Source organism: Furipterus horrens, unplaced genomic scaffold (assembly GCF_987537825.1).
Source record: "Furipterus horrens unplaced genomic scaffold, mFurHor1.1.pri manual_scaffold_3, whole genome shotgun sequence".
NCBI lineage: Eukaryota > Metazoa > Chordata > Mammalia > Chiroptera > Furipteridae > Furipterus > Furipterus horrens.
The window spans coordinates 29,632,439-29,657,814 of record NW_028327173.1 but is presented as its reverse complement, the minus strand read 5'-3'; the positions used below and the strand labels follow the sequence as shown (position 1 = coordinate 29,657,814).

Here is a 25,376-nt window from a genome sequence, read left to right as displayed (position 1 = left end):
ATGTGTGAAGAAGAAATGAGTGGGGAAGTACACTCTGACTCTGACTGGGTGTAAATCAAGCAGCTGAGGTGCAAACTCTGCACAGGGGGAAAAGGCCAGGGCAGGGCGTGCATCGGCACTGCCAGGGTTGGCCTGGTGCCCTGAGGCTGTGTCAGGACCAATTTCAAGCTGGATCATCACTGGTTACTGGGGCACTCAGTTCATGCTCTTCCTTGTTGACACACTGCAGTGGATATCTGAATTTCCTCCCTTTTCTCTTGTGAGCTCATCCTACTTTTCATTCCATATGGTCCCAGTTGAGTTGACTCCACCACCACTACTGGGACGGGCCAATCAAGATACTTCAGCCCTCAGAACCACGGTAACTGGCTCAACAATGGGCACCTGACCCAAGTGGGACAAATCAAGTTCTTCTCTGAGATTCAATATTTGGGCAACGGGCGATGTGGGAGCATCTTTTTTTCTGAGCTAGTGAGCAGAAAAGACCATGTAAGCCTAGAACTGGGCTTATATAAACTATGGTCCATAGGCCAGCTGCCTGTTTTCATAAAGTTTTATTAAAGTACAGCCACTCATTCATTTACTAATGTTTACAGCTGCTTTAATGCTGTAACAGAAGAATGGAGTAATTGTGAAAGAGAATATATGGCCTGCAAAGCTGAAAATATCTACTATCTGGACCGTTACAAAAAAAAAAAAAAAAAAAAGTGCTGAGCCTGGGCCTAGAACTGCTGGAGCCATCTTCTGCAGGTACAGAGGGAAAATGTCTACAGAACAGTCAAACCCAGAGAAAACCTGAGCCAAGATGTGGTGCGAAAGACACTGAGTTCTAGATTCTAGTGGGTCTGGAGAGAGTTTAGCCCTGAACTTAACAGTTTTACAAGTCAATATATTTCCTTTTTGCTTGAATTAGTTTGATACAGGTTTCTATCAACTGCAACTGCTGCTACAGGATAGTCTGCTTTGCAAAGCTCCCGTGATCTGGCTCCTCTCCTGCCTCAGATACCCCCCCTCTTCTCCTCTCTAGTCTATGCAACTACTACAGATTCTAGACTCTGCCAGGCTCTTTAACACCTCCATGCCTTTACACTCACTGTTCCCTTTGCCTGGAATTCTCTTCCCCTTCTCATTCACATGCTCCATTTCTGTCCATTCTTCAAAGGACTCCAACTTTTCTACATCGACAGGTCGGAGTCTTTCCTGAGTCAAACAGTGCTGACCAAGCCCTCCGCAGGTCTCCACTCTCCTCCATGCACTCTGTCCTCCAAGTACTTATCACACACTGAAATAATCATGTTTCCACCCCTGGTACATAGCCAAGCACACAGCATGTTCTTAGGAAATGCCAGTTGGCTGGAAGAGGGAGGAGCAGCTCAGGGTGACCGGCTCCATAGCGTGGCCAAACTGCTGCTCACCTGTGGAGGTTTGGTGGTGGTGGTGGTGGGGGGGAGGGTTGCCTTTGTGTGGCTCTTTACGACACTTTGATTTCCCTGCTCCGAAGGGCCAGGCTTCCAACGATGTCTCTACTTTTTCACAGCAAACCCCTTCCAGGTCAGAAATACTACCAGCTACTGCCCTACCGCCTGCCTAGGGACTATGGTCACATTTGTGTCCAGACTGGCTGGAGCCACATGCATGACATGTATGACAGGCAGGGAGGCCTGTGCTGAAGGAGGAGTGGAGAGGCTGAGCACAGGCCCTCGAGGGGGCAGTGTCTCGGTTCCTGCTGACAGGACTCCCACCGACTGCTGACAGCCGATACCTAGTGCAGACGAAGGAGGGAGGAAAGGGGCCCAAACTTCCTAGTAAGGGGAGGAATGTGTGGGGAAGTTGAGGAGAGAACTATTAGCTGAGAAGCTGCTATGAGAGGCAAGTGCTCCTCCCCCAGTGATAGCCTGGATGATAGCTAAACAGAGGTCACATAACCCAAAGCCCAGGGGCACGGCCCCCTCTGTCACCAGTGCCCACAACCCCTCTCTCCAATATGTGGTAAGCCCCAGCTTTACCCAGGAACTGTACTTAGAAATGACATATAATGGGCAAGCAGCCAAATATAGACACAGGCCATTGTGAAATATATGATGCACCACAAAAAGAACAATAATAATAACAGTAATTGACAGTTATTGAGCCCTATGTTCTAGACACTGTTCTAAATGCTCTATGCACATTATCTTATTTTACCCTCAGAACATCCTCATGGATCGATACAATTTACAGCCATATTTTTATTTATTGCATTGCTTTTGTGAATACATGAAAGACAGACCCTTAGGAAAGGGTACTATCAAGGATGGAGAGAACAGAACTGGACTGCATGGGGTTGAGGAGAAAGAGAAGTGAGCAAGTGTTCCAGAGAGATCAGGCAGCTGCTAAAGAAACTTGGCAGTGAAGGAAAGAATGAAAATAGAATGGAAGCTAGAGAGTGGAGTGGGAGGGCAGAGAACTGTTTGAATTTGGGTTGGGAAGGCGACAAGCAGGAAGGTGGAGGGGTGCAAGAGACAGAGGTAACAGCAGAGTGAGGCCCCCCAGGAGGGGAAGGAGCCAGCATATAAGGGGAGGGACACAGAAGGCAGGATACCTCTTCCCTAGGAGAAGAGGCAGTATGTAAAGATGGCTACTCTGATAGGAGTGCTTAGAAACAGAAGGAACCCGAGAGAATGCTCACCAGATTGACTTTTTCTCTGGGAAATCTCTGCAGTTAGAGATTGTGGGTGTGAAAGTGTGGACTATAGGAACTTATGAATGGTCAAAGTCTGCAACAGTCCCCATGCTAAGTAAACTAGAGACAAGGACTGCTGAGTGGTGCTGAGCCCTCGGCAGAGACTTGAGACCATGAAGCCACAGGGGGGCCAAAGCACACGTTTGTATGTCTCTTACAGTTCAGCAGCCCAGAAGCAGAAAGGGGGCTGGAGAGATTCCACCCTTTGGGCAATGCTGTATGAGGTTAGTTAGAAGGACAGGAGTGTGATGGAAACTTGAAGAAATGGTAAGAATACCAACGATGCACAGGACCATGGTGTAGGGTGAGGGTTCTGGTTTTGACGGTGAGGAGGCTGGGCATGGCCAATGTAGTTGATCCAGCAAAACCTAGGAGTCATTCTTTTCTTTCTCAGTCCCATTTGCCTGGGATCATCACATTCTACAAAGAGGAACCCCTATTTCACAAATAAACCAACTGGAGTCATTCTTGACTCATCTCTTTTTCTTGGCTGCCTCTCATCCAACTCATCCACAAATCCTGTTAATCTCTAAATACATTCTAAATCCATCCACTTATCTTTGTTCCCATTGCTACCACCCCGGTCCAAACCGTCACCTCTTGATTACAGCAATGGTCAGTGACCAGCTTCTACTCTTGCCCCTCAGTCATTCTCTGGAAAGGCCAGAATGATACTCTTAAATCATCAACCATGTCGTGCCATTCCTCTGCTTATTAAAGCCTTCCCACTGCCCTCTTAATAAAACCCAACAACAGGTTCCACGGCTGATCCTCACCTGCCTCTCACCTCATTTCAGGGCCTCCCCTTACTCACTATGCTACCGTTTATCAGACTTCTCTCCAGTCTATGAATACAACAAACTTTTTTCCACCTCTAGACCTTTCCAGAACACCTCTGGATCTTTCCAAAACTGGCTCTTTCTTTTGATTCAGGTCTCTGTTCAAATGTCACCTCCTCAGAGAGGTCTTCTCTGACTCCTGTGTCGAAACTGGGTTTCCTCCTCCTGTCCCTGTCACTTGTTTTATTTTCTTCAGAGACATTTAGCACTGTTTAAAATGATCTTGTTCATTTGCTTATTCTCTCTCATGTGTACTGGTTTATTATAACATGGAGAATATAAGCTCTATGTGAATAGGGATCTGCCTGATTTGTTCACTACCGTATCCCTCGGAACCCAGAACTGTGCTGAATACTTGCTAAGTGAGATCAGAGATCTGCCTTCTACCAAGTCTGCAAACTATCTGCATCTATCCCACTTCCTCCTCCTTCCCTCTTGATAAAACCGAGGAAATGTCCATTGTTTTATCAAAGATCAATGTTTCCACATGTGCAATGCCTTCCTGTCTCAAGCAGACTAAAGCATGAAGTCCTTACAATGCCTACAAGGCCATCCATGAGCCTGATACCCCACTCCCCATTTCTGCTTTAGTTTCACTTCCCACTGCTCTCCCTCCTCTCCCCCTGCTCACTGTGTCCTATTCACACTGCTTCCTGCCTTAGGGCCTTTACTTCAGTTGTTTCTTCTGACTAGAACATTTTCCCTCCAGGTGCTTATTTGGCTTACTCGCTGACCTCTTTCTTGTCTGTATTCAGGTTTCACCTTTCCCACCAGGTGAACTGTGACCACCCTATGTAACACTGCAACCTGCTCCAGTCACCTGGCCATGCTCTTTCCTTTTTCCCAAATATTATCTTGCTCTAATTTACTAAATAATTTACTTATTAGTTGTTTATTGTCTGTGTTTCCCTGTTAGAATATAAGCTTCATAAAGGTAGGATCTTGAGATGAGGGCATCTCTAAAAAGTGACAGGACACATCTTCAGCTCCTTTCATATTTACGGTCTCACTTTCCCCACTGGATTGTGTACATTAGCTGCTGGAAAAATTTACTACGGTGTCTCTCTCAAAAATATTTTCCCACCTACAATATGTTGCTGGTTTGGGAAGACTATAGCATAGACACTGCACTTTTACTATCTTTAATCGGATCGTCTGAAGAACAAAAAAGATTTTTTTCCATTAGTTTACACTCGATATTATTTTGTATTACTTTCAGGTGTACAGCATAGTGGTTAGACAATCATATACTTTATAAGGGGTTCCCCCAGATATTTCCAGTACCCACCTGACACCATTCATAGTTATTATAATATTATTGACTATATTTCTTATGCTGTATTTTATATCCCCATGACTATTGTGTAACTACCAATCTGTACTTCTCAACCCCTTCACCTTTTCCATCCAGTCCCAACTCCCCTACCCTCTGGCAACCATCCGTCTGTTTTCTGTTTTATTTGTTCATTTATATTGTTCTTAAGATTTCTCATATAAGTGAAATCATATGGCATTTGTCTTTCACTGACTGACTTATTTCACTTAGTATAATACCTTCTAGGTCCATCCATGCTGTTGCAAATGGTAATGTTTCATTCTTTTTTATGGCCGAGTAATATTCCCCCATGGTCAATTCTTACTGACCTATTAGTAGAGTGACCATACAACATTCTGATTTGCCTGGAATGACCTTGGTTTATGTGTCTTAACCTGAAGTAATTATTAAAAAAGTCCACCTTCACTTTCAGAAGTGTCCAAGTTTAGACAGTAACAGAGGATCACCCTACCTATCAGCAACATATTCCATAATCAACTACTCCTCTTGAAATACTTTCTTAACTTGGTTTCCAGAATACCAAATTTTCCTGGATGCAGGGCATCCCTCCTTTCCACTCTCTTCGCAGTTTCTTCCTCACCTCCTGCACCACTGAATGTTGGTGTGCCCTAGGGCTCAGTCCTTGCTGCTCCTCTCCTCTACATTCACTCATTTTCACAGACTGGACCTCTCCCCAAATGCCAGACCCCTGCATTCCCCTGCCTTCTCAGTATCTCCATTAGGATGTCTAAGAGGCATCTCAAACTTCGCACATTTAAACTTAAGTTCCTAACACTCCCTCTAAAATCTGCTCTTCTTGCAGTCATTTCTCCCTCTTGGGAAGTGACTGACACCTTCATTTCTCCAGCTGCTTAGGCTAAACACGTGAATTCAGCCTGTATTCTTCTTCTCTTCTACCCACTTCTGAGCTGTCAGCAAACCTGTCAGCTCTACCTTCAGAATATGTCCTGGACATGGCAATTTCTCACCACCTGCACTACTTCCACCACAGTCAGAGTCACTGTCATCTCTCTCCCAGATTATTATAAGAGCCTCCTTATGGGTCTCCTTGCCTCACAACCATCTATTCTCATCAAGGCAACCAGGGCGATCTTTTAAAACCCGTTACTCCTCTGCTCAAAATCCTCCATCCTTATAATGACCTACTATGCCCCTATGCTTTAGACTTCTCTTAACTTTCTGGCTTCACCTCTCATTATTTCCCAGGAACACAGGCTTCTTTTCTGTTTTCGGATCCTACCTTGAAGCTTTTGCACTGGCTGTTTCTTCTCCCTGGAAGGCTCTTCCCGCAGATATCAGCATGCACCCTCCCCAACTTGCTTCAGGTTTTTACTTAAATGTCCCTGTTCCCAGTCATCTTCCCTTTTTGTTCCCATTTTATTGCTTTTTAGAGAGAGAGGGAGGGAGAGAGAGAAACAGTGATGTGAGAGAGAAGCATCGGTTGGTTGTCTCCTTAATCCACCTGAACTGAGGATCAGTGCCCAGATCGGATATCATACAGGCCCAGACTGGGGGTGGCACACGCCTGTGCCCAGACCACAGATCAAATGCAACCTAGGTATGTGCCCTGACCGGGAATAAAATCTGCAACCTTTTGGTTACAGGATGACGCTCTAACCACTAGACCACACTGGCCAGGGCTTCCCTGACTTTCTATTCCCCATTCCTGCTTTATTTTTCTCTAGCACTCCCTACAATCTAATATACTATACCTTTTATTCATAAACGTGGGTTTTTTTCACCTGCTTCCCCATTAGGATACCAGCTCCACAGAAGCAGGGATGTTTGTATCTGCAACACATAGAGCAGCACCTGACACAGCAAGCACTCAATAAATATTTGTTGGATGAATGAATAAAAAACAGGGCTCATAATACCTCTACCTCACAGATGAAATGAGATAAAGCATGCAAAGTTTGTGGCTCACCATGTTGCTCAACAACTGTCAGTTCCTTACCTCCTTCCCTCCCCTCCCAGTTTTGGTATCAGCCATGCCCTCCTTCTCCCACAGGGAGTGCCAGGTCAGAGGTAGCGTTGATGGTAGCAGCTGTCTCACTAATAACTACCAACAGCTCCATCAGGACTCCCTCAGTCCTGGGCCAGGCTCTGCCCTGCTCCCAGACATTGATTTCTCTGGTTAGACTCCAGAGTGACTGAGTGAGACATTCAGAAGTCCTGTCCTCAGGCCAGATCTTTGTATCAAGGGCCCAGGGACTGTTGCTCCTCATATCCCAGCCTCTTGCACACCCTTCATCAACACAGCTACAACAGCCCTCACCCACCGGCAATATATCATCTTAGTCTTGCAGATTTATGCCACAAACTGCTTAACTTCTTCCTAGCCCCCTTCCTCAGAGTTCTCTACCAGGGTTCTTCTGGGCCCTTACACGTTCAATGTAGTGTACAACCTGCTAAGGACTTTTGGCCACCTCATTCCAGAGAAGCCAGAGTGCTCTACCCACTAGAGACTACTGCTGTCTCCATATGCTGGGAGGGTCCTGGGAATTAGACATCCATTCTGGCCATGGCTACTCTATTTGGAGTGGCCCGAGTCCTGTCTCTACCCTCTTCTCTTAACTTTAGGAACAGAAGCTGTTTCCTCTACTGACAAATACCAAATGCTCCACCCCTTACAATGTAACAGGTGTGGCAGCTCTACCTAAGACACAGAAGTAAACACAGGGAGGCTGTCAAATTGAGGAGACCAAGAAGTATGGCCCAAATGAAAGAACAGATCAAAACTACAGGGAAAGAACTAAACGAAACAGAGATAGCCTACCTATCAGATGCAGAGTTCAAAACACTGGCCATAAGAATGCTCAGAGAAATGATTGAGTACAGCAAACACACAAGGGAAGAAACACATAAGGGAAGGCTACACTACGTGAAAGAATAATCCACAGGAAACTAACAGTGAAAGGAAGGAAGCTGGGATTCAAATCAATGATTTGGAACATAAGGAAGAAATAAACATTCAACCAGAGCAAAAATAAGAAATAATTTTTTTTAAATGAGGAGAGTTTAAGACGACTCTGGAACATCTTCAAAAGTGCCAACATCCAAATAATAAGGATGCCAGAAGGAGAAAAGAAAGAGCAAGAAATCAAAAACTTATTTGAAAAAATAATGGAAGAAACCTTCCCTAATTTAGTGAAGAAAATAGATAGATAAGTCCAGCATGCACAGAGAGTCCCAAACAAGTTGGACTCAAAGAGGACCACACCAAGACACATCATAATTAACATGTTAAGCGCCAAGCCTGTTTTGTCTTCCTTTCCATTTAGTATAGTGTCAGTCACCGGTGACTGACATGGCGCTTAATGTGTTAAAATGCCACAGGCTACAGATAAAGAGAGAATCTTAAAAACAGCAAGAGAAAAGAAGAGAGTTACCTACAAAGGAGTTCCCATAAGACTATCAGCTGATTTCTCAAAAGAAACTTTGCAGACAAGAAGAGGCTGGCAAGAAGTATTCAAGGTGATGAAAGCAAGGACCTACAACCAAGATTACTCTATGCAGCAAAGCTGTCATTTAGAATGGAAGGGCAGATAAAGTGCTTCACAGACAAAATGAAGCTAAAGGAGTTCACCATCACCAAGCACTTATTATATGAAATGTTAAAGGGACTTACTTAAGAAAAGGAAGCTCAAAACTATGAATAGTAAAATGACAACAAACTCACAACTATCAACAATTGAACCTAAAACACAAAAACAAACTAAGCAAACAACTAGAACAGGAGCAGAATCATAGATTCTGGAAAAGGTACAGGGATTAAGAAGCACAATTGGTAGGTACAAAATAAACAGGGGGATGTTAAGAATAGTAAAAGAAATAGAGAAGCCAAAGAACTTATATGCACAACCGATGGACATGAACTAAGGGGGGGGGGTAATGCTGGAGGAAAGGGGGGTACCGGCTAGAGGGAGGCAAAGGGCAAAAAACTGGGACAACTGTAATAGCATAATCCATAAAATATACTTGAAAAGAAAAAGAATAGGCTTATGGTCAACGTGACATGACCACTAAAGTAGTGTCTCTTGGGTGTCAGTCACTATGGTGAAGCATCAAAAATGGAAAGGATAGCTTATCCTGCTATCATTTCTGCCCGGCAGACCACCTCTGAGCAAGCATGAGCACCACTCTGGATGTCTCCTAAAGGAATAGTAATAAAGTGGAACTGACCCAGAGAAAAGAACTACCATGATAAGGAGGAGCCCTAAAAGCAGAGATGTCTGACTAGAGAGGACTTGAGGGCACATGATCACCAGCTTCAAATCTCTGAACATCTGATAGAGAAGAGGGATTAGACTTGCTCTGTGTGGCTCAGGCAGGTGGAACAGGTCCACAGGTGAAAGTTACGAAAAAGCAGATTTTGGCTTTTCTTAGTTAAAACTCTCCAGTTACTGTGTATCTTGAAGTGGATGGGCTGCTTCTGGAGGTTAAGAGCCTCTGGCTATTGGGAACAGGAGAAGGACTAGGTACTTCCCATGATTCTGAGACACAGGGATTCTATAGACCCACCAAGCCCAGGAAAGTGGCAGAAACCATCTCCCCTTGTACCCCACTGGGCTGAAGTAAGTTCTGAAGTGGCAGCAGGTTCAGTTTCCAGCCCAACTTCTGTGGCTGAGGCTGCAAGTTCAGTCTCTCAGTGCTAGTGCCTAGAGACTTTCTTGGTAGGGTTGTCTACACTCTAGATAACTTGCTTTCTCTCTTTAAAAGGAAAAATGTTAGAAAGGGAGGAGGTTGTGGGAGACTATTTCTAACTCGGGTGTCTATTCCAAAGTTCTGGTGTTTTGCCAGGGTTTAAGCATGGTATATACAACACTGTTAAAAATAACCCCTTGATTGAACAGAAGGCGTGGGAGAGGGGAGAGCCAGGCAATTCTGCTAGAGGGTGGGGGAGGTGGGTAAGGAGAAGAAACCTGTACCCAGAGACCCTGGGAAGGGTTTTATTCCAGAAGTGTTATGTAGACTCAAAGGGACTAAGGACCAGCGAAACACTGTCCCTAACGGCTCCTTTCCAGAGAACTGCCCTGTTTTGGATGTGCCTAGTATATAAGTAGTTTTGAAGTGTTCTCCCAGGATCGAGTCTGCCATTTTTCAGTAGTGATTGCCAGCCTATGGGACAAAGGTCAGGGAAAGAGGACAAGGAACAGAAGCCAAAAAAGTTTAATAACATCAAAAGCCACAGAAAGGCCAGGCATGGATGCCAGAGAATGTTCTACTAGATTTAGCTATTGGGAGGGTCTTGTGATTTGTGTGTGAAGGCTTCCAGACAGTTCCTTCTATAACCAGCCATTTAACAAAAATGGAATTATCTTATATGTATTGTTCTATAACTTGCTCTTGAAAAATTAAGAGTAAATTGTGTGGTCAGGTCAGTAAATATAGTCTGACATCATCATTTTTTATGACTACATATTATTTCATCACATGAACATGCAATGCTTACTTAATCATTCTCAACTAAGAGACATTTATGTTGTTTCCAGTTTTTTGCTATTATAAACATGCTGCAACAAGTATCATATTACAGTAAGTTGCGTGCACAGATATAATTGTTTCCTTATGTGAAATATTTAGAAGTGGAATTGTTAAAATGGAATCCACATTTTATACTTTATTACATATTGCCTACATTGCCTCTCATCACTTTGAAGAGAACAGTACTATTCTCATGATTTCCTCCAATCTCTCTGGCCATTCCTTCCCATTCTCCTTCATTAATTTTTCCTCCTGTGAATCCCTTATGAGCTGACATTCCCAGAGTTATGTCCTTTGGTTTTCTTCTTCTCCCTCCACAAATTATAACCTCAAATGCCTACAAGAGCCATGAAGATACTATAACCGGGTCATATGTAAGACAACAAGAAGTGGCAGGGTTATAGGAAATCAGAGCGGCCACAATGTGTAAAAGTATTCACATTACTTAAAAACACTGTGCCAGTCATATGAAGCAAGTCTGCAGATGGATTTGGCTTATGAGCTGCCAATGTGGGACCCAGTCTACACACCTTCCCTACACTACCTCGTCCACTGCCAAACTCCATCTATAGGCTGATAGCTCCCACTGCCTCATCTCTAGCTCTGACCTCTCTCCTGGACTCTAGACTCACAAGTGCACATGACTACTCTCTATCTCTGCTTCAGTGTTCCATAGGCATCTGAAACTTGTTAGGTCCACAACCACATTCATGATCTCTGCCCTTTCCTCTCTTCCTGACCAAAACCAGAAACAACAGCCCTTCTTTCTGGGTTCCCTGTCTCAATGAATGGTATCCCTATTTTTATCTATCTTTGAAGCCAGAAGCCTGGGAATCATTCCAGATTTTTCCTTCTCCTCAGCCTTCCATACCCAGTTAATCACCAAATCAAATCAATTCAGTAGGCACGACAGGTGCTAGGGTTGGCCACAAAGAGGAATGCTATGCTCCTGTCCTGGAAGGGGAGACATAACAATGTCATGATCAGATGTGGTGGTGGTGGTAGGAGAAATGTCACTCGAGATGTTCTGTGGGTAGAGAAGGAACACTTTGATTGTATTTCCTAAGTGTTAGGAAGTCTCTATTCTCCATCCCTATGGGATAGCCTCCAGCAGTTATTGGAGCAGTAATTGATCTTCAGGTTTCCAAGTTCCCTCCTCCAATTCATATTCTATATAAGGTTAGAGCAATCTCTCCAAACAGCAAATCTGATCACATCACTCTCTTGCCTAAAACATGTCAATAATCCCCCATTTCCTTCATGTTGCAATCAAAATCCTTTAAGAATGACTTGTAAGGTCTCCCGGGCCTGGATGACTTCTCCAGCTTTTCTTTCTAGCATTCTAAATTGTAACACTATGCCCCAAACATGCCAAAACACTTGCAGTTCTCTGAATATCCTTGCGGTTCTCATGCTTAGTTTATACATTTCCTCTGTCTAGAACATCTATCATTTTTCAACTGCTTAATTCCTGTGCAATCTTTAAGACTTGGATAAAATAGCACTTCCTTCAAAAATCTTTTTCTGACTATCCCAAAAAGATGGCTTCTCCAGGTGTTCTCTGTTACACAAACTCCCAGTGCTGCTGGTTAATGGTCAGGGAGGGAAAGAAACTTCTAAGGCATTTTGTCCAGGCTGTTGAAAGGAACTATGACAATGTTCTTACCTGGATGTCTTTGAGAACAGGCAGTGTTGAGAGAATATGGGGGCGGAAGGCAGACGGTGAGTGCTTCCAGAGGAGGTCAGGAGACCAGGAAAAGGCACAGTTCCTTGGTTCTGGTTGGGCCTTGAGGGACCCATGAGCATTTCAGGTCCACAGACCACATATTTTGAGGCACTAATGACATGACCTATCCCACCCATTGACACCTGTAGCACCTACCCCTGCTAAATACAGAATAAAAACAGAACGTAAGTTTTCAACTGAATGATGGTGAGACGCCACTTATTAATGAACAAATGAGAGGATCATCACTGGCTTTTAAATGCTAGAAGCAAATAATTACAATGAAGATCAAGAGGTCCTGTCAATAATAATGTTATAAGAGGAGTGAGTACAGAAATCCTCCTTAGGAAAACAAAAGCCTTCTTTGGCACCTTCCAGTTTAATTTTGCATCTCCTTTCTGTGTATTCATGACATCTTATACTTCCAGCTACTGTAATATCAACATTCTGTGTTATAATTTTGTTTTCATGTCTGATGCCCCTTCTAGACTGAAGTTCTAGGGTAAAAATTATGTATTACTCTGCTCCTTAGTACCTAGCATGGTACCCAGTATATGGAAATACTTATAAGATATATAATGGGGGAAGGAGTGGGAAGAAAGTTTAGCTAAACAGATTTCAAGTTGAGAAGTCTGGTGATAAAGAGGGATAAATACAACAAACCAGGGCAATATCAAAAAAAAAATTCTTTCACTATGTCAGAGACAGGAGGAAATTGTTAAGGAAGAGCATAACGACTTATTTATATGAATATTATTCATAGCAATGTTTATAACAGAAAGAAATTGGAAAAAAAAGAACTAAAAAGACACTAGGGCTCACATTTCTACTGGATGCTCCATAGGAACTTCAAGGTCAGCATTTCCCCAAAAGAATTCAACAGCTGTCCCCAAACCTGCCCTCCCCTCTGCGTTCTTTAGGTTAGGAAGTGATGCCACCATCTCCCCGGCTGCCTGAGACTCCTCCCTCTCACTCATCCCTACCCCAGCCACCAAATGTCATTTCTCCTTTCCTAACATCTCACCAAGTGTTCCTTACACCTTATCACTGCTTCCCATCATCTCCCTCCCCACTGTCAGCTCCTCTAATCCTTCCCCCTCCACTTCAGGTAATGACCTTCCTAAAATTTCTAAAACGCAGTCCTGATTCTGTCCCTCTCTCGCTGCCTCAAAACCTCTGACCTCATAATAAAAGTTTTTACAATAATAAACAGTCATGGAATGTAAAATACAGCATAGGGAATATAGTCAGTAATATTGTAATAACTGTGCACGGAGCCAGGTGGTACTAGGACTTACTGGAGCAGTAGGCAAGGGCCCCCGCTGGTGTGGCTCAATTGGTTGGGTGTCATCTTGCAAACCGAAAGATTGCCAGTTCGATTCCCTGTCAGGGCACATGCCTGGGTTGTGGGCCAGGTCCCCATTTGGGGATGTGCGACAGGCAACCCATCCCTGTTCCTCTCATACTTGATGTTTCTACCCGTCTCTTTCTCACTCCCTTCCCGTCCTTAAAAATAAATAAATAAAATCTTAAAACAACAACGAAAACTTATCGGGGGAATCACTTTCTAAATTACATAAATGTTTAACCATTGTGTTATGCACCTGAAGCTAACATAAAATAATATTGAATGTCAACTGTAACTGAAAATAAAATACAGTAGTCTCTCACTATATTGCAGTTCACTTATTGTGGCCTCACTGTATCGCAGGATTTTAAAAAATATTATATTTAATTATTTATCGTGGATTTTCCGCTATATTGCGGGATTTTGCAGTACTGTATATGTATGTTGTTAAAGTTATGTAGGTTTAAGAGGGTAGAATAAATGTAAGGTTCCTACTTTGCAGGGCAGTGGGGGGGTCTGGGGGTCTGGAACATAATACCCGTGGTAAATGAGGGAATGCTGTAAAACAGCAAACTCCTTGGTGTGGCCTTCAGGGCCTCTTCCCAGCCTAGGACCCGTTCTCTGGACAGCCCGAACTACTTGCTAGTGTGTCCCCTGCCCTCAGAGCGACGGCCTCTCCTCGATTCTTTGCTTGGCCAGTTTCCAACTGTCCTCCCACAGTCAGCACAGGTGGCGCCCCCTCTAGGAAGCTTTCCTGCCCACTCAGTCTGGTTAGGGCCCTTTACCTGAATGTGCGCAACTCCTTGGCTTGCTCTGTCCCTACAGTCACCGCACCGTTCTGTTTGTCTTTCTTACCCCTCAGCTCCTGGGGGGTAGCAAATGTTACTTATCACCCCTCCAAGCTCTTCACAGGCTTGGCAGAGTTGGGGTGCTCAGGGTGTGGGGGGACAGAATCTAACTTGAGTCCCTTGGGGTCTGAAGTGGGGCAAGCAGTCTCCACGAGCAAGGTCTAAATGGGGATCTCTGAGGCCTGGTTCCAGCCCCACAGAGGTGGAGGAGCGGGAGGCTTCCTCCCAGGCCCCGGGGCGTGCTCTGCACTGGGGCCTCTGCAGGGGCACTGGGATTAGGATCACTGCTGCGCAGACAGACTCAGTTCTAGGGGGCGGATGCTGGCTTCATGATGAAGCCATGGTTTCCCCAAACCGTCCTTTATTCTTTGCGGCCTCTGAATTGCAGAAGCAGAAATTGTTCACCCTTCGTCTGAAACTTTCCGTGACTTGTGCGGAAGAAATGCCATCAACAGCCTTTTGTTTGGGCTTGACTTGGAGGAACATGCCAAGAAGTCTTGCTCAGAGTCCTTTCAGATGTCATTTCTGTCTCTCTGTAACCCTGTCCATGAAAGCTACTCACAAGGCGGTTTTTCTGAGGTTCCGAAGCTGTCATCCTCAGCCCTGCCACAGCCCACAGAACTACTGTGTGATGCTCACTCAGCCATGAAGTGTGCTGTTGCCACCCCAGGGCCAGGTGTGGGGACTCAGGCAAGGCTCACTTTTCAACCTGGCCTGAATGTCACTAGAACCCTGAGGTACAACTTCAACTCACGTCCACCAGATGGTGATTTGGCATTATGTCTACATTTTTCAAAACCATTTTCCCAGTGTCCAACACAGGCATACAATAAAAATGCACTGAACAAGTGAACAGATATGCAGTTCCCAATTATTTGAACTGATAGAAGGAGCCCATCAAACTAAATGTTCTGAGAGGAGAATCATCTAGAATGCAGTATCTTCTTAGAATCGTTTAGTCTCTTCCCACTATTGATGCTGGCGGTGTGGCTGCTGGGAAGGAGCCCGGAGTGTTGGGCCGAGCAGCATGGTGGGCCTGGATGTCGCACAAGGTCAGCAGGACACCCCACTTCCATTTCCCTCTCAAAGCCAAAGCCGGCTGTGACAACTGTGCTGAGAGGACAAAGGCAAGGGGAATTGGAGCTGTACCCAATTCATTCTCGGTAAGTGACACAGGGTGAATTAAAGGTGAAAACTGGGCAGGGATTAGTGAAGAACCGGGGAGGAAACCTCAGTGCAACATGTGAAGTGTTACAGACTGAGATGCACAAAGACCTGTGGGAGCTCCAAGTCTCACTCTGCCAGGGGACCCAAGGAAGAGCTTCACTGAGGCGGTGGCATCTGGGTTGGAGTTTGAAAGGTGGAAATTGTGAGGAGGGACATTCCAGGTAGCACACGCACGTGGCACCCACAAAGTTGAGTGCACACCTTGTCCAGACCCCTTATGAGGGGCAGCTCTTTGGTCAGAGATTGCCATGCTTTGCGCCAGGGGACACTTGAGCTGTTCGTTAAAAGTAAAGGCAGTAGTTCTACGGCAGAGAAGTGGGAGATGCGAGTTGCAGGTTGGGGGAATGGCATGTGCACAGCATGAAGGTGTAAGAGACTATGGTTTGCAGGGCAAAGCCACCCAGGGATCAGGGTACCAGGAGGCATCAGTTCCCTGGTGCTCTGATATCTGTCATGTGGCCAGAAGTCTTTTTGACTAAATTACAAGTTATTGGTTGCATCCTGTGTGGTTGGATTTTCCAGAAGTCACACTTCCCAATACGAGGAGGCAATCCTGTATCAACAAATGTCAATCACCGGGTTTGTTATGCACAGTCTATACAAGTCCTGACGGCTCCCATCGAGACACATACCAGAAGGTCTTGATAAGAGTTGAGGCCGTCAGTGTATGAGGAGGCAGAACAGTGACAACAATCACCGCCACTGACTGAGCACTCACTGTAGGTCAGCGCTAGGCCCAGGCCTCAGGGACGTTAGCCTATGGTCTCATAACTGCCTATGAAGTAGGGACTGTTACTCCCACTGTGCAGATGAGGAAGCTGAAGCAGCCCTTAAACTAAGGAACTTGTCCAAGGTCATTCAGCTAGCTATGTGGCAAAGCTGGGATTCAAATGCTGGTTTGCTTGACTCTAAAACAGTGGTTCTCAATCTTCCTAATGCCGCGACCCTTTAATACAATTCCTCATGTTGTGGTGACCCCCAACCATAACTAAAGCACAGTGATTAATCACAAATACAACATATAATTATATATGTGTTTTCTGATGGTCTTAGGCGACCCCTGTGAAAGGGTTGTTCGACCCCCAAAGGGGTTGTGACCCACAGGTTGAGAACCACTGCTCTAAAACATCTGCCCAGACTGAGGAGGGGAGCCCCCAGCCCTATTCAATCTTTGCTAAGACAGCATGGATGGGATACCGTGGGCCTGGCATGGGCACGGCAATGCCCCGACCTCAAGGGTCACTGGCCCAGTAGTGAAGTCATGTGGTGGAGATGCCCCTCCCCACTCCCTGACCAACTTCACCCCAGCACCAGGCAATCATAGTCTGAGTGGGGTGGGACCACCTCTGCTCTGGCTACAAAGTTCTCTAGTTCCTGAAATCCATGCCAGCCCTCAGAAGAGGGCTGAAACTTCACCAGTAGTTAGGCCCTTGTAACCTGGTTCCTCCTCTACAGTCTCTGCATCCGACTCCCAAGTCCTGCCTGAAAGGGGCTCATGGCTGGATAATGACAAGAACTGCTGCTCACAGAGGTCCACCCCGAGGATCCAAATGCAGGGCAGAGAATGGCCGGGTCTTCCTTTCTCCCTTCAGCAAGTGGAGTCCCTGAGTGAGAACCGAAACAGAGATGGATGGAGCCAGGCTCACTCCTGAACCTGCACCCTACATGCAGCTGTGCCTGTGCTGACAGCTCCCCTCGGCCAAACTGTAGCCCTGGAACCCTTGTTTTCTCCCAATAATTTGAGTGGCAGCAAAGGAGTGCATCTCCGTGAGGGTCAGTGACTTAGTCGGAGCCTGCTGGCGACAGGGCTGGGGCAAGGCCCAAGGCTGCCGGATGGGCAGGCTCTCCCCGCGGCAGCCCGCACGGGGCATGGCCGGCGGTGTGCGCTGCCCTGCTGCCTCTTGTATTGCTCTTTATCCTACCTCAGGAATGCCAGGCTGTAGCACAACTGGCTACACCAGAGGTAGCTGCTGACCACATTCTAAAAACGTTGCTGCCTCTGAGGAAAGATTCCTTCCATTAGGAGAACCACTGGGCACATGGACCCATGAGACATAATAAAAACCCATAGTCATTGTCACTGCATCCTCCCTCAGGGGCAGGGGAGAAGAGGAGACAAGCCTGATATGGGGGAAGGGACCCGGATGTCAGGAGCACCTGTGCATGCAACAAGTTCTGAGAAGAAAGAAAAAGGCACAGGTGTGTAGGCAGCAGCTTAGAGGGTACAAAAGGCCCTAAGGGCGAACACAGAGCTGAACAAAGTCCTGCCCTTAATCCCTCTTGCTTGTCCTGAGGGTGTGCAGGAGGGTGGATGGAGGAGACAGCTGTTTATCTGGATAGACCCTTGCTGATCACAGCCACCCTTGGATGTGTGGGAGCAAGGCGGGTGGGGACAGCAGTCACAGAACCATGTCTAATCAGGCCCCACAGAGCTGTTTCTGAGCCCAGGTCCCATGCACATGCCTTGGCCCATTTGGGGGTCTTGCTCCATTGTGGGGCATGCTTCTTGGGTTAAGCTGGCCTCTGGCCTAGACCCTCTTACTTGAGGGGCTGAGCAACAGAGTGCAAGGTGTCCTTTTGTTTTTTCCAACCACCTGTTTTCAAACTCTGTTCTCAAGTTGTCCTGGTACGGGAAACTTCCCCATACCAAGCCCGCGTGACACAGGGAGAATGGGTTGATCCCAACACATGAGGCACAGAAATGTCACTGGCCAGATGTCAATAGGCCTGCCGTTGTGATACTGCCAGTGGTCAGGCTTGCATTTTCCCCCTCAGGGTGTCCCAAGAGCAGGGACCATGCTGCCTGCCCATGACTCTCCAAATCACCCTGGACAACTTTATCTATCCTCTGAGGTTTCTGTATGGATTATCTCCGTTTTTTTTTTTTCCCCTCTAACCCAGACCTCTTGAGAGATTCACTGAAGTCAGGCTCTCTGGATGTGGCTGTGGTTTCCCTCTGGCCCCTCCATTTGCCTAGGAGTAATGCATGATTCCATGCATGGAATGGGAGCAGAGTGGGAAGCTCAGACGACAGGGGGTGGACGTGGACGGGTGTCCTGCCTGCACCTGGGAGAGGTGAAGCTGCAGCCCTGCTTCTCCCCTCTAGTTCTGGTTTATTGTGTGGGGAGGTACCCTCTATGCAGCTGTGGTCCCCCACCCGCTGGGTGCAGACAGAGTAGGGAGAGAGTCCTCCTCTCTGCAGCACCCCTGCCTCACCCTGGGACTGTGGGGTAGAGAGCTCAGACTTGGGCCCTCCCTCACTGAGGCCCGAGCAGGGCGGTTCCTGGCCTGGAGCCTCGCGCAGACTGGGAGAAGGGCCAGGGTCACGTTCCCTGCTTTCCTCAGCTCCTGCTCTTCCCCGGCAGCAGAGCTCCCCACGTGGGGATCTTGTACCTGAACCAAGAAAAGCAAAGCTGCTAATCAGACAAGATCAATCTTCAAATACCACAGGAATGCAGCCTGCCTGCCTGCTCTCACCAGAGACTGCGCTCTAGCACATCTAGGTTTCCTACTCCCCGCAGAGCCTGGAGCTGGGTCTGCAAGGTAAGAAGCGGCTCCCCACCAGTGACTGACCTTGCTACTGAAGCTGCATCATTCCAGGCACAGCTCAGGCATCACCTGTACCAGAAGTCCCCCGGATCAATCTATTATCACCCCTTCCTGCTTAAGGGCCTCCTCTGTCCTCACCTTCTCCAGAGCCCAGATGCCTGGATATGTGTTTGTGTCCAGGCACTGCCTCCCTGAACCCTAAATTCAGTTGGTGCAAATGAGGAAAGGGAGGTTCGGAGAGGCTAAGCCAACCCAAAGCCTGTGTTCTTATCACTATAGTCCAATGCTTATCAAACCTCAGTGAAGAAGGACCAGTTTGTTTTGCTTTTTAAATTTCAATTCTGTCACAGAGTGATACTTTCATAAAGTATAATAGAAAATGAATCACTAGAAAAATTAAAACACATATAACTCCATTTTTTAATTATTAGGGTCGGCTGACATAAACTTACTGTCTAGTTGCTATAGACATTTCTAAAACTTTATTTTCAGTTTCTCAAAAATCTTGTTGCAGACCAGCTCACATCATTTTGACTCCATGGCACACAACAGGCTCCCAACTCACAGATGTCCTGCAGGGACTTGCCTGGCACTCATCTTCAAGAGAGTTACACAGAGGATGAGACAGAGCTCCTCAGGTCCTAAACTGGGGCAGCAGAAAAGACACACTCTGCTACCATCAGGAGCAGTTAGCAGACTGAGGCCTAGCCCTTCGCCTGCAGTGCATGAATTTATAACCAGGGAAAGCACCGCAGGTGAGTCTGCACTATTCACCTGTGCAAAAAGTGTGGGCCCCTAGTCATCTAGGGAGAGATTTTTCTAAAGAAAACACAGCTTCTGGCATCTCCTGCAGACCCACCTAAGAGGGTTGGAATGCAGAGAAAAGAGGAAGAAGATGGGGTATATACCTATCAGGCAGTGTGAAGCTGAATTCCTTGAATGGTGGGAGAGGCAGAAGAGGTAGGCTGAGACAAGAAGTGAAATTAATTTAAAAACAGAACATGGATCAGTTCCCAGAGGAGGTCAGAACAATTAACACTGAGGAACACATGAAAAAAATCTGATGGCAGAGAAATCAAGAGGACACAGATGGCAATTCCTCCAGCTTTAAGCCAAAGTCCAAGTCAAGGACAGGTATTTAGTCTTCCTCGCCTGTGCAGGACTGTAAACCCTTGAACCCGCTGCTGAAAGGAGCTCTCTGCTCTTCCTGGGAAGGCCCAGCACTGAAGGATTTCACTGAAGGGGGTACCCACTAAAAATACTTAAAATATTCTCTCCCTGACCGGGCAGCTCAGTTGGTTGGAGCATCGTCTTGTACACCAAAAGGCTGTTGGTTCGATCCCTAGTCAGGGCACATACCTAGGTTGCGCGTTCAGTCCCCAGTTGGGGTGTGTACAGGAGACAGCTGATTGATGTTTCTCTCTTTCTCAAAATCAGTAAGCATATTGTCAGGTGAGGATTAAAAAAAAAATCCAAGCAAAAGGAATCTGCACTCCCCTAGAGGCTCATGCTTCAAAGTCATGATTCAGGACATAAGGTGGGATTGGTGGGTTTTATTCCTGGCTTTGTGCTACTGTGACCTTGGGTAACCTACAGCTTTTTCATTTGTAAAATAGGCATAACAACACTTATTCCACAGGGCTGCTGAAAGACCAAATGAGATAATGAACATATGATGTTTAGCACAGCAGCTCGCACATAGTAAGTGCTCTATAAAACAGTGTGACATTTTATACACACAGGCCGTCTGTGTCTGCAAATGAAATGAAGGCTCTTTGAGGGGAGAGATTTTATGTATCTTATGCAATGCTTAAGCATCTAGCCCTAAAAAATTGGCACACAGTAGGTGAATAAATAACACAGTAGCTATTATCATTAGGTTTACAGGAGAGTAGAGCCGATATGGCAACTCAAGGGATGGGAGAAATGAGTATGATTAAATAGTGATATGAAGGAGTTGGTAAAGAGAATGAAGATCTAGGATCCTGGATCTTCATTTCCAAGATCCAGGAGAGCTTGGAGAATCAGGGCACAGGAAAGGGACTGACCTCAGACAAGAGATATAGAAGGTAATGACAGAACTCAATGACTAACTGGACATTTTCTGGAGAAAGGAAGGAGGAAAATGACTTCTAGATTTTTGGCTCAGGTGACAGAGTAGATAGTAGTGTCATTCATTGAAATAGGCAATGAGTTGGATACACTAATTTTGAGATGCTTGAGAGCCATACAAGTGGAGCTGTCCAGCAGGAAGTTGGGTATTGGGTGTAGGGATCAGCACAGATTTGAGAGCCATCACCACATATGTCTTAGCTGAAGCAGAGGAGTGAGAAGAGGGACATAAATGGACTCTGGCAGATATCAACACTTAAGGGTAGGCACAGAAAAAGGAGGGTGCTTGCAAAGAGACAGAAGGAACAATTAGAGAAGCAGGAAGAGAACTGAAAGGGGGACTGGACAAAGAATTTATGAGAAGAGTTTCAAATGTTCAAAACGGAGGAAGAGATCATCACTGCCAAATGCTTTGGAGATGTAAAAAAAAGAGAAGGTCTACCCATTGGATTTGTCAGTTAGTCCTTTTTGGTGATCTGGACTAGGGCATTTCAAGGAGGGAAGAGTGGGAGAGGAAGCTAGACGAGAGATTAAGAGTTAGAGGGATGTGAGGAAACAGAGGACGTAATTATAACAAGCCTCTGCACACTCATGGGAGGCTCAGTTTGCTCCCAGTATGGAAGGACAATAATTCTGTTGAAGTGGATGTTGCTCTATTCTCCTCCATATTTTATGGTAGGGGTCAAAGCTGAGCAAGGATGCCTCTCAATCTTACCACCCCTCCCGGGTACTGTAGTGGTAAAAGTTCCAGAATCCTTCTCTGGAATGGCAGGGAGGGAGGGGCTTTGGAATGTGGGAATAGCAGACACCCAGCTACCCTGGCCAGGAGCCCACAAGCTCTCAAAACCCCCAGGGCAGTGCAATAGGCCTCCTGTACCTTCTCACGCAAGGGTCCTAAAACAGGCAGCTGGGACTCTTGTCAATACTCCATCCAGACTTGCTGCCTCAGAGAGCTCAGTAAGGTTTCAAAGGCCATCCTTGTGCTCTGCGGAATTCATCTGGTTTGGACCATGGCAATGATTTCTTAGCACTAAGAATCACGGAAGCACACAATCACAGATAAACACCATGCATTGTGGCCTTCCTAGAGCAAAGTGGCTCAGGAGAAGTGAGGTTTTCCTTTGTAGAGCTGGACAAGAGGGCAATTTCTGCACCAATATCTCATTAGCCACCACCAGGCATCTGGTAGACCTCTGTGCTTTGGCTTACTAGCCAGCCTGTCCATGAAACAGTAAAGCACAGCACTTAAGCATGTGGGGTCTGTAGAGTGCCTGGGTTCAAAACTAGGCTTCATCACCTCTTATCTATGTGACCTCGGGCAAACTGCTTGACTTCTCTACACCTCCATTTCCTTATACTTAAAATTGGATTAATAACAACACCTATCTCATATGATTGTTGGGAGGATTAAAACAGAAAAAAGCAGAAAAAGGTCCTAGTACAGGGCCTGATACATCAATTCTGACCCATCTGTAGGGGTTAGCTATCATGGTCACTGCTGCTGCTATTGCTCTGCAGCATGGCTGTGGCCTGGGTTTGGGTTCTGCTTTCTGCTCAAGATGTTTGCCATGGGCTTATTACCCTGTGGATGCCACACTTGCTCCCAATGCTGAGTGGCTCCACTGGCCACCATCTGAAAGACATGATACTCAATCTCTCACCAAAGCACAAAAAGCCAAACATATGTAGCAGAGCATTGCCAGGAAAATGGGTGTGTCAATTAAGGTTTTATGAGTTATGTATTTTTCTTCAAACCTATAGTTTAAATGTTTACCATGACCTATTCTGGGATCTTTATTTCTTCCTGAAAAACTTACCTGACTATAATAAAAGTCATTGAGAAAGTAAAAATTCACTTAGTAAGTGTCTAACAATTTTGCTGGAATGATCTAACATTTATAGCCCCAAGATATGCCACCATCTCATTTCATCCTCTTGACTAATGAGTTAAGTAATGCTCAGACTTTCCCACGATCTCACAGCCTGTAAGTCTTAAGGTATGAGAACTTTCAGTCTCCAAATCTCATCTTTCCAATCTATCACATATTCGTATGTGTCAAAAAAAAAAATTTTTTTTTCAGTAACTCTCTCCACTGAAAGAGTGTTTTGTCAACATTCCTCACACTCTCAGACTTTCAATCTCCTGAGGGAAGATATTAATATCCATTCATAAAGCAAACAGTAGGTGCCTACTATGTGCTGAAGGCTCTGCTAAATATTGGCAGTGATGAACAAGACCATGTCTCTATGCTAAGAAGTGCATGGCCTACTATTGTAGAAGAAACATTAACAAATTATAAATACAATAATAGAGCTATGTGTGTGGCAACGTAATAGTACAGTCTGAGGAAAGAGTAACTGGGTGTATGTGGGGGGTGGAGGTCAGGGAAGACTCTTCCATTCCATGAGACCAACAGATGAAAGGTCCCAATCCAATGTTTAGAGCAGAACAGATGCTCAATAAATTTTAGTTTCTTTGGATCCTATGCCCCCTCTCTCTCACTAGAGGAAGATTCATCCAGGCAGGCAAGTTTCAAGAATAAGAAAGGAAAGGAGGATTTCCCAGCAGACAGCACAAATGTGTGAGATGGAAAAGCTGGCTTCCCAGAGAAGCAGGACTCTGCAGCCTGGACAGGTGGCATGTCAGCATCACTTCCATTACCACTGCTTGAGCCACTACCTATGGGCAGGTGTGGGAGTCAGTGACTAAATGAGCACAAAGAGGAGTGAAGCTTAGGAACAGAGTAAGAATATGCTTCACACAGCACTTGATAATTAACAAAAAAAAGAAAGATTTAATGGTTTGTTTTTATTAGATTGTGTCAAAACTAACACATCAAGAGCTACATGAAGGTATCAGCCCTTCTGTGAGGCAGCCATTGAAGAGCAGCAGCCATTGCTCTCTGTTACCCCATGGCCCCACATGGGCCTCAACAAGGGTCACAAGGTGACAAAGAATGTGAGCAAGCCAAGGTACAGCCACTGCCGTGGGCACCTCACCAAGCACACCAGGTTCTTGTGGGACATGACCCGAGAGGTGTGTGGCTTTGCCCGCTATGAATGGCACGCCATGGAGCTGCTCAAGGTCTCTAAGGTCAAGAGGGCCCTGAAATTCCAAGAAATTCCACACATCTGTGCCGAGAGGAATAGAGAGGAGCTGAGCAATGTCCTTGCATCCATGAGGAAGGCAGCCACCAAGGACTGAGCCCCACCCCCTCTGTGTAATAAAACCTGTTCAGGAAAGAAAAAAAGGCTACATGAAGACTTTTGTGTCAAAATACTATTGCTATAAAAATCAAAATTCTGAATTTACTTATAATTTTTGATCAAAATATTAAGAAACACTAGATAACCACCAGGAAAAGAAAACAAACGTATCTCAACACCAGAGATCACTCCCAACACCAAAAACAAAACAAAACAATAAAAAACCCAGATGAATTAATAATTCAAATATAAATAATAAAGCTAAGAGAAAACAGAGAGGAAGGCACCTTTATAAACTACTATAAGTGGATATAAATTAAAAAGCCACTACAGCAGGTAATCTGCCAATAACTTTCAAAATTACTTTTGATCCAGAAGTATCACTTCATTCTAGATACATAATCTTGCATGTGTGGGACACATTGTACAAAAAAGGTTATCCACTGAATTAATATTTTAGTTGTAAAGATCAGCAATTGCCTAACTGTCCACGGACAGGGACCTGATAAACTATAGTGCATTTTTACAACGGGATGCTATGTGAAAATGAACAAGGGACTTCTGTTTCCAGCCATGATAGAAGAACAGGACTGGGATTTACCCTCCTATCTTGAACAACTAGAAAACAAGTCAAAATATAGAAAGAAGAGTTTTCAGGCCAGTGAAAGGACGAGGAATCTCAACAGAGCCCAGTCGTCTTTCTGCGTTGAGAAAACATATCAAAGTTTAGAGAGGCCCAGGAGAGTAGAATTTGTGGAGAAGACCACCATAAAGGACAGAGCTGTATAGAGAACTCCAGAGATTGGCAAAAGGGTCCCCTCAGATCTTTGGCCCTGTACTGATCTGTGCATACATGAGAGGAAACTCTGAGGTTGAGGAAAGACCACCAGGAAGCAGTAGATCAAACAATTCCTGGTGTTCACAAGGGCTGGGAGTTGTCTGTACTCACATAAACCAGAGTGGAAATAAATCAGC

General features: G+C 45.5%; 1 protein-coding gene and 1 pseudogene across 8 annotated transcripts in view; one reads left to right on the top strand and one right to left on the bottom strand.

Moving 5' to 3' along the window:
* The window catches only part of ST3GAL3 (ST3 beta-galactoside alpha-2,3-sialyltransferase 3), a 194,143-nt gene that overhangs the window by 39,359 nt on the left and 129,408 nt on the right, over nt 1-25,376 (bottom strand). The window lies entirely within an intron of this gene.
* LOC150014760 (large ribosomal subunit protein eL36 pseudogene) lies at nt 24,096-24,399 on the top strand (annotated as a pseudogene).